Source organism: Apodemus sylvaticus, chromosome 22, assembly GCF_947179515.1.
Source record: "Apodemus sylvaticus chromosome 22, mApoSyl1.1, whole genome shotgun sequence".
In the NCBI taxonomy this organism is placed as follows: Eukaryota; Metazoa; Chordata; class Mammalia; order Rodentia; family Muridae; genus Apodemus; species Apodemus sylvaticus.
In genome coordinates, this window is record NC_067493.1 from 39,839,648 (window position 1) to 39,857,093 (window position 17,446).

A 17,446-nucleotide genomic window follows, 5' to 3' on the forward strand; every position below is an offset into this window, starting at 1 on the left:
AGTGGGAACAAGTGCAGGGCCATCATGAGGTCACAGCACAGGGGTCTTTGAAGATCTTGGCCGCCAAGCTCTGGCATGGACTATAATTTCAGAAAGTCAAAGCCACTCAGGGTGGTGTGGCTAGGAAGGGACAGGAGTTTTGGAACCCGGAACAGTTGCTCTGCCTCCCATGGCTCACAGGGTACTCACTCAGGCGCAGGCGCAGACACAGCAAGAATCTGTGCTCTTGCGGGACTGCCTGCTCTACAGGTACTGGGCAGGGAGCTATTCTGGTCTAGCTCTCAGGTTATATGGGGTCTAATCATCACAGGACAGTAGTCATCTTCCCTGACCCCCAGGCTGAGTCTCAATCACAGCAATCACAGCTCTGATTAGTACCAAGTTCACAGAAGTGGGATTCTGAGATGCTCCAGGGAAGGGTAGTGTCTCTCCACCTCTTGCCCTTCAATCACCTCGGACATTAGCCTTTTGTATCTACCTAAAATGGGTTCCAGGTCCTGCAAGGACACAGCCTGATAGGAAGCAGGGACCCAGGGCTCCTAGCAAAAGGTCTAGGTGATGCCCCACGCTCTGAGATATCTGGAGTGGCTATGAACATCTGCAGACAGTAGTTGACTGATGGAAAACACCCCCCCACTCCATTTTTTAATGCTCGGGTTAGGGGCTGTAACTGCCCCAGATCATTGGCTGAAGCCTGTACATCACGACTCCTGCCTAAACTTTCTCTCTGTATAACACAGAGCCTGAGACACATAGATTATATTAAATGATTGTTACTGTGCGGTCCAGTAGTGTTAACTGTGTGTACACTGGAGTGTGAGATCTAACTGGGACATGTTCATGCTATAAACTATCATTGTTTCCATGGGGCAGCTGTCCTTGGCAACAACACTTAGTTCTTTCGAGAGTGAATAATATTCCACTGAATAGACGTACCACGTTGTCTTCTTCACACATTCGGACCTCAGGATAATTGGGCTGCCTTCAAAAGAGCTCCAGATCCCGCCCTTGCATACTCCCCAGCAGGGGGATGAATGGGTCCCAGGCTGGCCTGCTTGTAGATTTCTGGGGAACTGCTACACTGTTTCTCAGGGCGGCTGCACTAATTTACATTCCAATTTCCCCGGGTCCTTGTCAACGGTTGTCATTTTCTGGTTTCACTTTTCCATAATGGCTGCTCCAAGGGGATGGAGACAAGGGCTTACTATGGTTCTGATTTTTCCTTCCCTTGTGACTGATGATCTTGAGTGTCTCTCAGTGCGTCTGATGGCTGTTGATGTAGCTTCAGGGACGTGCCTACTTAAGTCTTTGACCTATTCCCCTCTGCCCACCCCAGGTGGTTTGTTTTTTCCTTTGGAGTGGTAGAGGCTATTTAAACATTTTGGAATTAACACTGATACTTCTATGGCCTGCAGGCATCTGCTCCTTTCTGGGAGTGGCCGTTCCCTCTGATGACAACCCCCCCCCCCAACTCTTTCTATTCTTAGAGAAACTTTGACGGTGGTGTCTGATTTGTCAGCTGTCACTGAAGTTGAAATTTACGGTCTCTATGGAAACTCAGTTATGTCATATGATGTTTTGATGTGGCAGACAGGTGAAAGGATGTTTTGCTGAAGCAGACACAGGCGAGGATGCCTGATGCTTAGAAAGACTATAAATACCACCCCACAGACAGTGGGAGGAGCCTCTGGCCTTGGTTTACCTTGCAAACCGATCTTAGCTTGCCCTGACTTCATACAGGGTAAGTTGCCGAAGAACTTCTTGTGATATTCGGGTGGCTTCTCGCTGCTGCTACAGACTTGGCCTGATTAGCGGAGCCTCCTGGTTCCTCTGGATCAACCTGCCATTGCTGATTCCTTGAGTGATGATTGCTGAGTGGACTGGGCTGCTGTCGCTGATTTGTGTTGGTGTTTTGCTAGAGGACTGGACTGCTGACAGCAAAGATTGGAACAGCCCCAAAGAACAATTTCTAAACAGGTCCCCAAGCCCCGTTTCCTATTAACCCTTCTTTTCCACTACCTCTGGTGGGTGCTGTACTAGAAAGGATTGTAAAGCTTTTAAGAACTCTTATTAAAATAGGTTTTGAAAAATCTGAGCCTATGGCCCCCTCCCCCCCCAAAAGAGCCTCATGGGTCCTTTGAAATTCTGTATGAATTTTTATTTTTATTTTATTTTCTAGATATGCAACGGGGAAAAGGAAGTCCCGTGATGTTGGCAGGGATGGCTCTTCAGATTGTGTTGGGTAACAGGGACATTTATCAACACCAGTCTCCCAACCCCAGACATCTTTTTGCGTGTTTATATTTTCTCTCAGCAGTGTTTGCAGCTGTCATAGTTGAATACCTAGTCTCTCTGGCCAAGTTCCTAAGTGTGTTGTTGTCTTCACTGCTATTGGAAGTGGGATTGTTGTTTAATTTCCTTTGGGGATTGGTCATGTCGCTGTCTCAGAACAAGGCTGGTTGTCATGTTCTATTCGTTCTGCTGCCTCGCTGACCTCATTCACCCACCCTGACATTTATGGTGGTATTTGGGGTTTTCCCTATGTAAGATCATGTCGCGGCCAGATGCCTCTTACTCCCAGCATCCTCTGCTTTGGTGGCAGAGGGAACATGGCAAGGCCTCTCCCTTGTGCAAGGCTTTGTTCTGTGGGTTATTATGGGATGTGTCCTGGGGAAGGTCTGTTGCCTCAGAGAGAAGGTGTGCTCCTGGGCTGTGGGTGGCACTGTGTCCATGTGGACAACAGTTTCTTCCGGTTCTTCTGTTTCCTGCGGCCTCTCTGACCCACCTCATCTTGGAGGTGCTGTTTCAATCCGCTGCTGGGGTAAGCAGCTGTGAGATGCCCTCCCTCATGCCAAGGATGTTTCATCCATCGGGGCTCACCTGGCAGGTGCCAACCTAGTCACGCACTGCATCTCCTGCTGAATCCTCTCACGCCAGGTCCTTCCTGCCTCCGGTGGCAGGCTTTCCCCAGGTGCCTGCTTTGTCTCATATACCTGTGGTGACCTCTGCTCTCCTCTTGGATGCCATCTGTGTGGAACACATCTTTCTGTCTTTCCCTTTTAAATCTGTGAATGCCCTTGTGTCTAAAGTGATTGTCTTCACCCAGAATAGGTCCTGTCTAAAGGAAAGGCAAGTATAAAAATGGAGCAGAACCTGAAAGAAAGGCCACCCAGTGGCCAGCCCAACTTGGGATTCCTCCCATGCACACACTAAACCCTGACACTATTACTGATGTCACATTGTTTTTGCAGACAGGAGCCTGGCATGACTGTCCTTTGAAGAGACTCTACCAGCAGCTGACTGAGACAGATGCAGAAACTTACAGCCAATCATTGGATTGAGGTCAAGGACCCCAATGGAAGAGTTCGGAGAAGGACCGAAGTAGCTGAGAGGGATTGCAACTCCATAGAAGGAACAACAGCATCAACTAACCCGGACCCCTCAGAGCTCCCAGAGATTAAGCCAAAGAGCATGTATGGCCTGGTCCATGGTCACGGGATACACATGTAGCAGAGGAAGCCTTGTCTGGCCTCAGTGGGAGAGGATGTGCCTAATCCTGTGGAAACTTGATGCTCTAGAGAAGATAGATCCTGGTGGGGGTGAGCTGGGGGTGGGTGGGCGGGTGGGGGAGCACCCTCTCAGAGGCAGGGTGGCAGGGGGATGGGGTGAAGAACTCAGGGAGGGGGGACCCATAAGAGGGCAACTTTTGGAATGTAAATAAATAAAATATAACAATAACAACAACAACAACAACAACAATAATAATAATAATAAAAGATAGGCTGAGCAAATGATGCAAGTCAAGCCAGCAAGCAGCAGTGCTCCATGTTCCTGCTTTAGGTTTCTGAGGGACCACCTGCTGCCAGATGAGATCTCCATTTTCTCTGCCCCCCCCAATAAATAAAGCAAGTGTCTTCACACATACATACACACAATGACTTTTCAAAAAGACAAAACAAAAGAGATGGGATATGGCTCGGTAGGTGAAGTGCTTGCTGTGCAAGCGTGAGGATCTGAGTTCAAATCCACGTTACCCATATAAAAGCCAGGCACCGTAGGACACACCTGCATTCCCAGTGCTCCTAGAGCATGCTGGGAATCAGGAGACTCCCTGGAAGCTCATGGACCAGCTAGCCAGGTGCACACCGCAGCAAATAAGAGACCCTGCCTCAAACAGGTCGAGAGTGAGGAAGAATACCCAAGGTTGTCTCTGACCTCCACACATGCATTAACACACACACACACACACACACGAGACATAACAATTATAAGTAAATTTAAATGTAAATAAAAACTAAAAAGTAAATAAGCCAGGCAGTTGTGGCACATGCCTTTAACCCCAGCATTCAGGAGGCAGAGGCAGTGGTTCTCTGAGTTTGCCTGGTCTACAGAGTGAGTTCTAGGACAGCCAGGGCTGCACAAAGAAACCCTGTCTTGAAAAACCAAAACCAAAAAAATATATGAATGAATAAATTTATGTTTCAGACAGCCTGAGCCTGGGTCTTATTTTATTTCTGTTCAGCCGCTCTGCCTTTAGCTAAGGCGTTTGGTCCTTTTATGTCTCAAAAGAAACTCAGACAGAAACACACCAGCTGTGCACAGTCACTGGCTGCTTAACCTTCTGCCTTGTCCCTTTGTCCCTTGTCCCGCTCTTGCTTCCTTCCTTGCTGTCTGGTTGATGACTTTGCAGGACATCGCTCGGCATCCCTTCCCTGCGTCTTCAGTCACATCTCTCACGCTTCCTGTGGGAACCTCATAAAGCACTTTCGAGTTGTAACATCCTGTCTTAAACCGTTAGCAACCCGACTTCAGTCACTCTGCCCTCCCGTGTCCCCTCAACTTTATATCAGCTCATCACAGGTTACAACTCTTTGTGTCTGTTAACACAGAAGCATGATGGCCTCTCAAAGGCAGGACCAGTGGCCTTTCTTTTATTCTTTAATGTGTGTGTGTGTGTGTGATACATGGGTAAATTCATGCTCCTGTATATATGGGTGCATGGATGTATGCAAGTCCAGATGCTATGTCTACAACTGCATGTGGAGGCCTGCGTTAAGCATTTCTTTTGGTCACTCTCCATTCTATTTTCTGAGCTAGGGTCCCTCCTAACCCAGAACTTGCTCCCCCAGCTGGTCTTAGATAGCTGGCTTGCTTTAGATGTCTCCTGTCTCTGCCTCCTGAGTGACAGGATTACAGGTGGCTGCCGTGTCAACCCAGTTTTCATGAGGGTCCTGGGGATCCCAACACCAGTCTCCATTCTTACAGGACAAATAAGTTATGCAGTGAACCAGTGCCCCCGCCCCCCCCCCTCACCGCCCCTGGGTTCTGATGCTGTCACAAGGTTCCCAGGGCACTTGAGAACGAGGTGATGAGGCTCACTTGGGAATGAGGTGGATGAGGTGAGGAGGTTGAGCGTTCCTCCTCGGGAGACAGTGCTAGCTCTCAATTGCTCACTGCTTGTAGACCTAGTGTCCACTTAACCCCAAACTTCTTGATACTTGATAGTCGCGGGCACCCTTCAGCCCTGGTATACTTTTTAAAAAGAGATTTATTTATTTTATGTATGTGACTACACTGTATTTGTCTTCAGACGCACCAGAAGAGGCACCAGAAGAGTGTGACTACACTGTGTCTGTCTTCAGACGCACCAGAAGAGAAGAGGCCTTTGGGTCCCATTACAGATGGTTGTGTGCCACTATGTGGTTGCTGGGAATTGAACTCCGGACCTCTGGAAGAGCAGTCAGTGCTCTTAACTGCTGAGCCATCTCTCCAGCCCATCACTGTATCCTTTACATATTGATGTGACACCTTACTAACTCATGTCTTGCAAGCTGTGTCTGGTAGCATCACTGTCTCTGCCCTGTACCTAGAGGTAGTGCCTCATAGTGGGTGGGTCAGCAAGAAGCTTGAGGCTCAGAATGATGATTGAGGGAAAGTGGTCACTCATTCATTCACTCATTCATTTATTCACTCACTCATCCATACATTCATCTCTGTAGTTTTCATTCAGCGACAATGTTCATTCTTCAGATCCCCTCAGGATGGGACTGTGGGCTCAAATGTTGCTAGTGATCATCAAAATGTTGGGGGCAGCCGATGTCTAGATGTGAACAACAGAGAAGGCTGCATCTCAAGGACAAGAGCACAGCAATATAAGAGTCAGGATGTTGGCAGCATCCCCTGTAGTAGGCCAAGCACCAGTGTTCCCTGGGAAGGTGGGGCTTCCAGGAATCACATTGGCCACCAAATCTGGACATTGCTCTGTAAAGGGCAACTAGCTCTCCTAAAACTATCCTGTTGAACATAAAGAGACAGATGATAGTGGGCTCAGGCACAAGGACCTTGCTGAAGCATCACAGTCTCCATGGCAACTAGGGCTGAAGGTCCAGATAGGACAAGACCCCACCTGTGCTCAGCAGAGCTGTGCCAGATGAAGCTCACACACACACACCCTGGCAGCCTGTTGTGATGAGAGAGATAAGGTTAGTGTGCTTCTTACAGACACAGGGCGTCCACTGCACTCTAGATGCAAACAAGTAAAGCCAGGGCCCAGAGGAAAGCAGGACACAGGGATCTCATGTCTTGCCCACGCAGGTTCCTGACGGGTTGGACTGTGCTGAAGGATCAGCAGAATTTAATGAATGTGGGGAATGGACAGGGATAAGTTAGATCTGGGCTCTGGCTTCCCTTCAACCCTTCTGATGAGACTTGAAACATGGAGGTTCTAAGGATGGTAGCCACCAAGATTGATTACTTGAGTTCACATAAGGGTGACTCAGCTACACACTCTAGATCACTACCTGAGAGCACTATGTACTACCTGCTGTACAGCATACAATTCCATCAGCTTGTGCGGTTGCAGACTGTCTGCGTTCATAGTACTGATCACTAGCCCCACCTTCTTCCCTGTTCTTCCTGGTTCTCAGCTCAGCTTTGTCTTCAGGGTCCCCTCACCGTTCTCACATACTCAATGCATGTCACAAAGCCTGAGACGCAGCACCGACCATCAGAATGACAGAGACCCCACAACTACTGAGAGCTGCCTAACACTTCAATGCATACACACCATCCTTGCCATCCCCACATGCGACTTTCAGACTCAGAAGTCACGTGTCTGAGTGACATCAGCAGCCATAGAGAGGCAAACTACCATAGAGCTATAGAACAACGGCCATGGACGCTGGGATGTTCTCATGTGTTCTTGTCACAAATCATGACAGTCCTTGCTCATTCCCTGGGTGATTAGAGCTAATTTTAAATTTACCATCTCTTCATTGTAAGGCGTAATTATCTTTTTAAATTAATTGATTGATTAATTAATTTATTATGAGTGTGACACACCAGAAGAGGGCATAGATGGTTGTGAGCCACCATGTGGTTGCTGGGAATTGAACTCAGGACCTCTGGAAGAGCAGAGGACCACTGAGCCATCCCTCCAGCCCAGGGGTGATTATCTTAATTTCCACATCTGGAATGCACTTTGAATTATTCAGCTTTACAGTTGTTTAAACCCCTCCCCCATGTATATGAACACATACCTCAGGATGCCAGTGGAGGTCAGAGAACAATTGAGATTGAGTTCTATCTACCCTGTAGATTTCACGGGGTCAAACTCGCATCTTCAGAGCTCAGCAGAAGCATCTTTATCCACTAAGCCATCTTGCCAGCCCCTAATCTGTTCTGCTTTAAGCTGCTCTGATATAGTGCCTCATAAAACCAAAAGTGCCGCACTACACTATAATGATGGGTGGGCATTATTAGAAATGCCCAGAATAGGATATGTGAGGTTTAGTTCCAGCTCAGTGAGATGAATTCTTTAGGACCTGCCATTTGCAGTCTGGGGAGAGAGGCGCTTCTGAATTCCACCTGGAATCCCCCTCAGGAAGATGTTCCAGGGTTCCACCTTACCTATGATGGGCCCTGCCTGCTTCTTTCATATGTCTGCTCAAAAAGGATGATGGATGGATGAGAGGCCCAGATGCCCAACCACAGTAGACATGGCTGTAGCTTCAGTGACTGGGACAAAGGACACCCTTGCTAGGATTAGTCAGGGTTTCTACAGTCACAGGACTTCTGGAATGAATATATATTCATATATATGTTCATATATACATACATACATACATACATACATACAAAAAGGAAATTTATTGGAATGACTTACAAGCTGCAGTCGAACTAATCCAATAATGACTAGCTGTGAATGGAAAGTTCAAGAATCCAGTTGTTGCTCAGTTCCACAAGGCTGGATATCTCATCTGGTCTTCTGTAGATGCTGGAATCCCAAAGAAGTCAGTTCCAATGCCGGGGAAGGCATGGATGTTCTAGCAAGACAGGGACAGGCAGTTAGAGAGCAAACCTTCCTTCTTAATGTCCTGATGTAGGCTTCCAGCAGGTGTGATGCAGATTAAAGGTGTGTCTTCTGTCGAGATCCAGGTCAGAGGTTGTGTCTTTCTACCTCTGAGGTCCAGACTATGGATTCATCCATTTTGAACCAAGCAGCAAAATCTCTCAGAGGTGTGCCCTCCATTTCTGGATTGTAGTTTATTTCAGATATTGTCAAGTTGATAACTGGGAGTGGCGATCACGCTGCTTTACTTTACAGGACTTCTGGAGTGTGAGTGTGTGCCCTGAGTTCCATGTCACAGGAGCTCTGGGTCATAGGCAACTTGAGGATGATGTTTATTGGCTCCAGGCAGAGTCTTTTGAGCTGTGGACAGTGGAGGACCAAGTGTCAGGTGAGCCCTTTTGCCCTTTGTGGTCAGTCAGGACAGCACAGTCCCTTCTGGTTTAGAGTTAAGGAATCTTAGGCACAGGTAGGTTAGGAATCTGGTGCAAGTTGACCTAGGATGGCAGAGGCAGTATGCCTTCTAGAAGACCCACATCGGTGTGACTCCTCCTTCCCTGCCGTGAGGACCTGGGTCAGCCTGCAGTCAGGTGAGTTCAGCTGCACGCTGAGCATTGGGGTCAGTGTGGGTCACTCTGCTGCCCCTGCTGTCCCTCTTCCTGGCTTTCCTGGTCCTGAGTCCCTTGCAAGAGACTGGATGGGCCCTGCTTGGGCCTGCTTGGGCCTGGCTGGGGCCTGGTGGGGAAGGCAGGCTGTTCTGACTCCAAAGGTTGGATTCCATGAGGCGAATTTGTCTGTAGAGAACAGAAAAGCCACAAGGCTTGGGTTTGGCAGATGTTGATACGGGGCACAGGGGCCCTCACTTGACCCTGGTGGGGCCACCTCTGCTATGCTAGGAACAAGGACAGTTTCAGGGAGGCAGATCTGTATCCCATTTAGTCACTTGACCCTGAAACAAGGAGGCTGCACAGCTGGCACAGAGGCCCTGGGGCTCTGGGATGAATCTTTCATGGGGCGCCGGGCCCAGGGTTCTCTGCTCCATGTTTCCCCATGGCTGACCCTGCTCTCTTGGGTCCTGTCCTCTGGAAGGGGAGCTACTCCTATGGCAGGGGAATGCAGGGCTTCTGCTACTTCTTTCTAAGTCCCTCTCTAGCAGGGCTGGTCCAACCCTGCCTGGCTCCATAGGACCCCTGCTCTTCCCTGTACGAAGTCATTTATAGCCACCCCTTACTCCTACATTTCCCCTGAAGGTCATAACTAGCTCTGAGGTGGCTGAGAAGAAACACCATCTCCATCCCATTAAGAGCTTCAGATCGGACATTGCAGTCGCAGTGAGAGTTAGACTTTAGGGCTAGAGTCAGGGTCACCCCCCAGGCTCTCCCCTCCCCTGGTGCTGTTCTCAGGGTCCCGTGTGAGTAGACAGCAGAGGGTCTGGCCTGGGGTCCTGAGTCGCTATGTGAGGGTCGGTGAGACCTTGCTTAGGAGGCACACCTGAGTCCACAGGATTGCTTGTTACTGCAGCGCAGCACAGCCCACCCTGACTGATACATACCGCCTTCCCCTGAGCCAGTGGCCTCAGCTATCAGATGGAACTGTGGGGACAGACAGGAGGACAGACAGCACAGGGCCTCCTTTACAACACCACACACAACAGCGGGGTCGGCGGTGCCTCTGAAATGACTGTGGGTGTAAGGGTTAGCACATCCCGAGGTTCCTTTCTGAGTAAGGGCTTCACTGCCAGTTGGATGACAAGGGTCTGGGGAGGCAGGGCTGGCCCTGTCCTGGTTTACAGAGAGTATCTTTTGTTTCTCAAGCATGAGGTAGGGCATTTCTGAAGTGCTTCATCTCTTTAAAACCTTCCTCCCTTGGAAGCCATAAGGCTGAGAGAAGCGCATTCATTTTGTGCCCGGATGAAATCGGACACAGCATTTCCTCGGGGTTGTCCTGTGCATCTTTCCTCTCCTTGTCCAAGAGTTTGAATTCATGAGCTTGTTTCTGGGACACATGTGATTGGCAGCGAATGGAGAGGATGACACCGGAGATCCTTCTGTGTCATTGTGCTTCTGTCCTGCAGTTGGGAGGTCGGTTCCACCCTGCACCCAGAGCCAGCAGGGTGAGCCAGTGCCTCTGACCACCTGGGGCTTCAGACCTGAGCCCTACACTGCCCTTAACTGTCAGGGTCATGGGCAGGAGATGGTCGTTGCAGGGGAAGGGCCACCTATTAAGGGCGTAGGTGCTTCTCCAGTCTCTTGCAGGGTTTCACTGGTTTGAGGTCATAGTCCTAGGATCCAGAGACTGAAGTGGAAAGGGGACAGATACTATGAGACACCCTAACTCCAGGTTTCAAGAATTTCCTCATTTTCTTCCATGGCACCTGACCTCCAAGAACAGTGGTTCTCAACCTGTGGGCTACGATCCCTTTGGGGAATCACATATAAGCTATCCCACCTATTAGATGTTTACATTATGATTAGCAACAGTAGCAGCATTAGAGTTATGAAATAGCCATGAACTAATTTTATGGTTGGAGGAGAGAGGTCACCACAGCATGAAGAACTCTTTTAAAGGGATACACAGCTTTAGGAAGGTTGAGAGCCACTGTAACAGAATATCACATAAAGTTTCACTGCCCCTGAAACTGCAGCAATCCCAGCCCCACCCAGCAGAGGAGCCTCAGAGGTGGGCTGGGGCTCTAGAGACAAACCGATGATAGAACTGACCAGCCCACAGGGAGCCTGGGCAGTCTGGGGGAACCTGGGTGATGATGTCCAGCCCAGGAGACAGCACGTATCCTCTGGACCAGGAACAAGCCTGGCAGACGGTCTGTCTTCATCCTCATGTTTCTCAGCTGCCCAGTCATATTTGTTTCCAGAACACAGGGGTCCCGTAAAGCAAATTAAAATTTTAATATTAAGTATACATTTTAGTACTGGTCTTTATTTTTTAGTTGCTTTTTTGGGGGGCATGTTGTTTGTTTTTGTTGTTTTGTTTTTCTGCTTGTTTTGTTTTGTTTTTGAGACAGGGTTTCTCTGTGTAGCCAGCTCTGGCTGTCCTGGAACTTGCTCTGCAGACCAGGCTGGCCTCAAACTCACAGAGATCCACCTGCCTCTGCCTCCCAAGTGCTGGCATTAAAAGTGTGCACCATTACCACCCAGACCCATGTGACAAATGCAATCTAAATGCAGATACAAGACAATTTCCCTCATGTGATAAGTCATCTAACAGACACCTAGTTCTCCTGGAGGGTGACTGACTGGAGGTAGGTAGGTGACTGTGACCTGGAATAGGAGTTCTCAGGGTCTGGGGTGGGTGTGGGTGAGCTGAGGGAAGCCATACATGAGCGGAGAGTGTGACTATGAGCATAGTAGCCACAACCTCAGCCTCCTCTCTAAGACCTGGATTCCCCGCCTCCCTGCCTCTTCAGCAACCCCGCCTCCTGGCAAGCCAGGCTCAGAGACATCCAGTGTGGGCGGCTGTCAGTCCACATCACTGGCACGTGTATGCACAACTGTCACAGGTGTCACTATGAGGTTGACCTATCAGAGGAGGACTTGGTGACTCAGGCTGGGAAAACAGGAAGCTGTGATCTGGGGTCTGCAGGAGTCCAGGAACTGGTGGGCAGCATCTCCAGCGCTGTCATGTGTTCAGTCTGCTTCCAATGAATCCTGCAGGTTTCAGGATTTATATAAGGCAAGTGGACTCTGGCTGGAATCTGCTGTGGTTCTGGAGCCCAGAGAGTACCCTCAGACCCTGCCAGTGTGCAGAGCTAATTTTCTGGAGGTGACTGAGTTGCATCTCTTCCCATCTGTGACCTCACCATGCAGAGCTCCCCTGAATCCCAGCCAGAGGGCTCCTCTTGACCCCAGCTCTGCAAGGCCCAAAACACTCCAGCTCAGAGAAGTCTGGGGAAAGGCATTAAAATGGAAATTGTTAGGACAATGGCTTACTTAACTTGCCTCTCTGCATTCGCTTTAACAAGCCCTCGCCCAGAACTGTGTTAGTGGAGAAATCTCCACTGGTTGTGGGTGGGCAGGAGACGCAGGTGAGAAAACTCATTTCTAAGCACCGTGGGAAGAAAAGCATTTATTCCGCCTTCTCAGGTTCAGTGTCTGGAGACATGTGAATTAAGCTGACAAATAAGTTAACTGGCGACCAAACACTTTTTAACATCCAAATGCACAGTGAGGTTTGAGGGCTTAGATGCAGCCTGGCAGTCGTGTTGAGGGTGGAGGGGCACCTGAGAGACAATACAGAGGCTCTGTTGGATGATCAGGGACCACCCCAAGGCATCAGAGGGAGCCATGGTGGTTAGAATTCTGAATGAGATGGGATGAGGATACATGGATTCCTAGAGCAAGGACCATGTTCCCAGCTGTCTTGGTTATGACTCAGGTTGCTGTGGCGGAATATTCTGACAGAGGCAACTTAAGGGAGAAGGGGTCTATTTGGTCACACAATTCAAGGACAGTGCTCATCATGGTATGAAAGTGACAGAGGAGAGGTGGGAGCTTGAGGCATCTATAGTCAAGAAGCACAGTGACAAATGTTTGTGTTCTCCTTTTTATATAACCCAGGTTCCCCCGGGCACAGGATTGATGCTGCCCATAGTGGTTGGGTCTTCCCGCCCACTCACCCAGTGTGGATAACTCTTTACAGACATGCCCAGATGATGTCCATCTCCCAGATGATCTCCAACCTCACATTGGAAATTGAGATTAATCATCACACCAACCTTCTTTGTGGCCTCCTGTGACCAAGTTGACTATTTCTGGTCAAGACTATTCTGGTCTGTGACTAATCTGGTCACACCAAGATTCCAGGAACAGAGAAGACTTAGCATTGGAGGCAGGGTTCCACAGGGTGGAAAGCAGCTAGTCGTATGATCTAAATGTGGGGGTGCAGGAATAGCAATAATTGGTACATTTCAAAAAGCATTTATGGCAGGCCCTACCCAATTTTGAACCCTGTCATATCACCAAGTCTCTTGTTCCTGGAACAAGGTACTATTACATCTATGTCAATATTACTGACACCAGTACCACCACCACCATCACAGCTGTCAACAGTGTCACCACCATAACCGTTACCAGCACCACCATCATTAGAATCACCATCACCAGCAGCAGCAGCATTATCATTAGAATCGCCATCTTTATCACCATCCTTGCCATCACCACCACCGTCTTAGTTAGGGTTTCACTGCTGTGAACAGACACCATGACCAATGCAAGTTTTATAAAAGACAATATTTAATTGGGGCTGGCTTACAGGCTCAGAGGTTCAGTCCATTGTCATCAAGGCAGGAACATGGCTGCATCCAGGCAGAAATGGTGCAGGAGGAGCTGAGAGTTCAACATCTTCATCTGAAGGCTGCTAGTAGAAGACTGACTTTCAGGCAACTAAGGTGAGGGTCTTAAGCCCACACCAACAGTGACACACCTACTCCAACAAGGCCACACCTCCTAATAGGGTTACTCCCTGAACCAATCATATACAAACCATCACATTCCACTCCCTGGCCCCATAGGTTTGTTCAAACATGAGTCTATGGGGGCCATCTTTAAACATAGCATAATGAAAAATACATTTAGTCCAACTTCAAAAGTCCCTGTAGTCTATAGCAGTCTCAACAGTGTTAAAAGTCCAAAGTTCAAGGTCTCTTTTGAGATTCATCCAGTTACTTAACTGTAATCCCCCAAGCAAGACAGGAAACCAGACGGGAAAAGTCCAAACTCTGCATCTCCATGTCTGATGGCAAAGGAATCTTCAGAATTCCAATTCCTTTTTCATCTTTGTTGACTGCACCAAGGTTCTTTCTCCTGGGCTGGTTCCACTCCCTGTTAGCAGCTTTCCTTGGCAGGCATCCTGTGGCTCTGACATCTTTAATATCTTGGGGTCCCCAAGTCAATTTCATCTTCACAGCTTCTTGTTCCAATGTCTGAGATCCACACATGATCTTCTGTGCATCTCCAAAGAGCTGGTGTCACTTCTCCTGCTCTGCCCTCTGTAGCACTCTAAGTTCAGATTGATCCACTCCACTGCCACTGCTATTCTTGGTGGTCATCCCATAGTACTGGCATCTCAAATAAGCTGGGGTCTTCCACTGCAACTAGGCTTCACCAAAGCCTCTCATAGGCTCTCTTCATGGTACCAAGCCTCAACTCCTTTGTGTGACCCCTTCAGTCCTGGGCTGTCAATTACAAGTGAGGGTGCACTTTCACCAATGGCCTTCCATGGCCTCTCACAGTGCCAAACCTCAGCTGTTCTTCATGGTGCCTTCATGCCTTCAAAAACAGTACCACCTGGATGATTCTTACATGTTACCAAGTACTGCTGCAGCATGAGGTTCAACCTTGGCTATCTCTGGGACACAGCTTCTCTGTGCTCTCAGAAAACACTTCCCAGAAGATTTCACCTCAGTGATGCTGGTCTCTTCTTAATCACCACTAATTTCTTAGCTCTAGCTAACCAGCATTAATTGTCCCAGTAGTCTCTTTCTCCTCTTGAATATAAAGCCAGAGACTCCTGACCGAAGCTTCTGAGTTCTGCTGCTTGCAGGAGCTAGAACATTGGCCCTCTTGTTCTATTACATTATCACATTATCACTTCCTTTTTCCCAGCTCCTTCACCACCTAAATTGGCTGTCCTGAATCTTGCTCCATAGACTGACTTTGAACTCAAGAGGTCTGCAGGCCTGTCTCCTAAGCACTGGGATTAAAGGTGTGGCCACCAAGCCTGGATTTAAGCTTTTCTTCACCTAGAATTTGCCCTGTTTTAGGCTGGCCTTGAACTCAGAAATCTGCTTATCTTGGCTTGTACTGCCAAGCCTGGACCTAAATTTAGCTGGGTGGAATCTTGCCCCAAGGTCACCACTCCCTTAATTCAATTTAATATCCTTGAATTCAGCTCCATTTCACTTCCTGGAGTCCCTTTTTTTAAATTATTTATTTATTTATTTATTTATTTATTTGATTTTGGTTTTTTGAGACAGGGTTTCTCTGTATAGCTCTGGCTGTCCTGGAACTCACTCTGTAGACCAGGTTGGCCTCGAACTCAGAAATCTGCCTGCCTCTGCCTCCCAGAGTGCTGGGATTACAGGCATGCAACACCACCGCCTGGCTACTCCTGGAGTCCCTTTAATACTCAAACTATATATTTTGTATTTTTCCTTTCTCTGCTTGCTATGTTTGTTCAAAATTTTCTTCATCAGACTTAACCAGAGAACAAAGTCTCTGTTGGGCTTTTTTGAGACTTCCTTTGCAGATGCAATTAATGTAAATCTCTTTACCTTAGCCGTAGGCAGTCTCTTCAGACAATGGCAAAAAGCCGTCTTATTCTTTACCAAAGCATCACAAAGCCAGTCTCTTGGCCACATATTAAAGTTTTTCTCCACTGAAACCTCTTGGGCCATCAGGCCTACAGAGTTCAAATGACCCTCAGCACCACTGTCTTCCATATTCCTACTAGGCTGGCCCATTTAGCCCCATTTAAAGCTTTCCATGGCTTTCCAAATCCAAAGTCCCCAAATCCACATTCTTCCAAACAAAAACATGGTCAGGCCTGTCACAGAAATACCCCAGTTCCTGTTCATATACAAACCATCACAACCGCCATCATCAACATCATCACCACCACCAGCATCAGCACCACCATAGCCTCACCTGCTTTCAGACTTTCTATTCCCTGTACAGTTGAAGCTGGATCACCGTGACCTGCTCCCCTTCCCCTTATTCTTCCTCCTCTCTTTCTCTGCTGTTCTTAGAACATGGCTTCACAGTGACTTTCACAACCCACTTAGGAATTTCTTGAAGTGAGATCTGTGGGGAACCTGGGAGAGCCGACAGTTGTTTCGTGCTAGGCTTCCTATTAAAGCATGTGGCTGGTCCCGCCTCCTGTCTGTCCATCATCTTCTCCTCTCTCAGGTGAGCTGTGCACGCCTCCATCCACGCAGCCCACAGTGAAATGAGGCTCGCTCTCTCACACGCATGCCTTGCTGCTCTTTTAAGTCAAATCTTAGTTAATTCTCGAATTGGCTATTCCTAATAAGAATAATTTTTGCCTGGTATTGGTTAATTCGGAGTTTTTATATAGATAGTCCTGTCCTCTGCAAATGCTGAATGATGAACGTGATTCTTCCAGTTGGGTTGGTGTTATTCACTTCTTGTCTTCTGCAGTTTCCAGACCTTTCACCAAATGTTCCTGACCACAGCACCTGCCATTTCGCTGTGCCCCCGACTTTAGCGATGCTTCTGATGACCTCCTATGTGAATGACTCTCCCTCCCGGCCATGTGAACATCACACACTGATGATGGCCCTGGATTTCATTTACACCTATTGTGACAAAAAGTTTTAAAAATCCCACTCAATTTCTGGTGATAAGAAAAGAATGCTGGACGAATTCACGCAGAACCGGTCAAGTAGGTTTAGAATGTGTCAATAGCGTCCTTGTGCTTCACATTAGCTCCTTGGCCTCTCTGGAATATGAGAGCCACTTCTTGGCCTTCCTCCAGGCAAGGCCACAGCCTACCCCTCTGGGGACCCCAGTGCCCTGTGCATGTTCATACTTATACAGGTTTGATGTGGTAAACTTATCTGTGACCCCATCTCATGGGCCTCCGGTGACCAGCCTCAGTCTGCAGATCTCAATGGCCTCAGGTTTGTGGACAGCGGAGATGCCACACACTCAGGGTGAAGTCAAGTTTCCCAGCCTCTGACTGGTAGCATCTTCTAGGTGGGCACCACTGTGCATCTCGGGTGTTCCCATTGTGTTCCAGGGACTGCTCACCAGGGGCAGAATCCCGATCCCCATTTAGGAAATCATAATTGATTTCAGCGCCCTGAAGAAGGCCATGTGGTTTGTCATGAGGCTTAGACCTGAGGCTGTCACAAGAGGAAGAGGAAAGGAAGAGAGAGAAGAGGAGTCTGTGTGAGTGTGTATGTGCATGTGTGTGCACTCATGTGTGTGTGTGTGTGTGTGGTATGTGTATGTTTGTGTGTATTTGTGTGTTTGGTATTTGAATGATGTGTGTGTGGTGTGTATTTATATGTGTGTGGTGTTGTGGTATGTGTAGTGTGTGTGCTGTGATATGTGTGGTGTG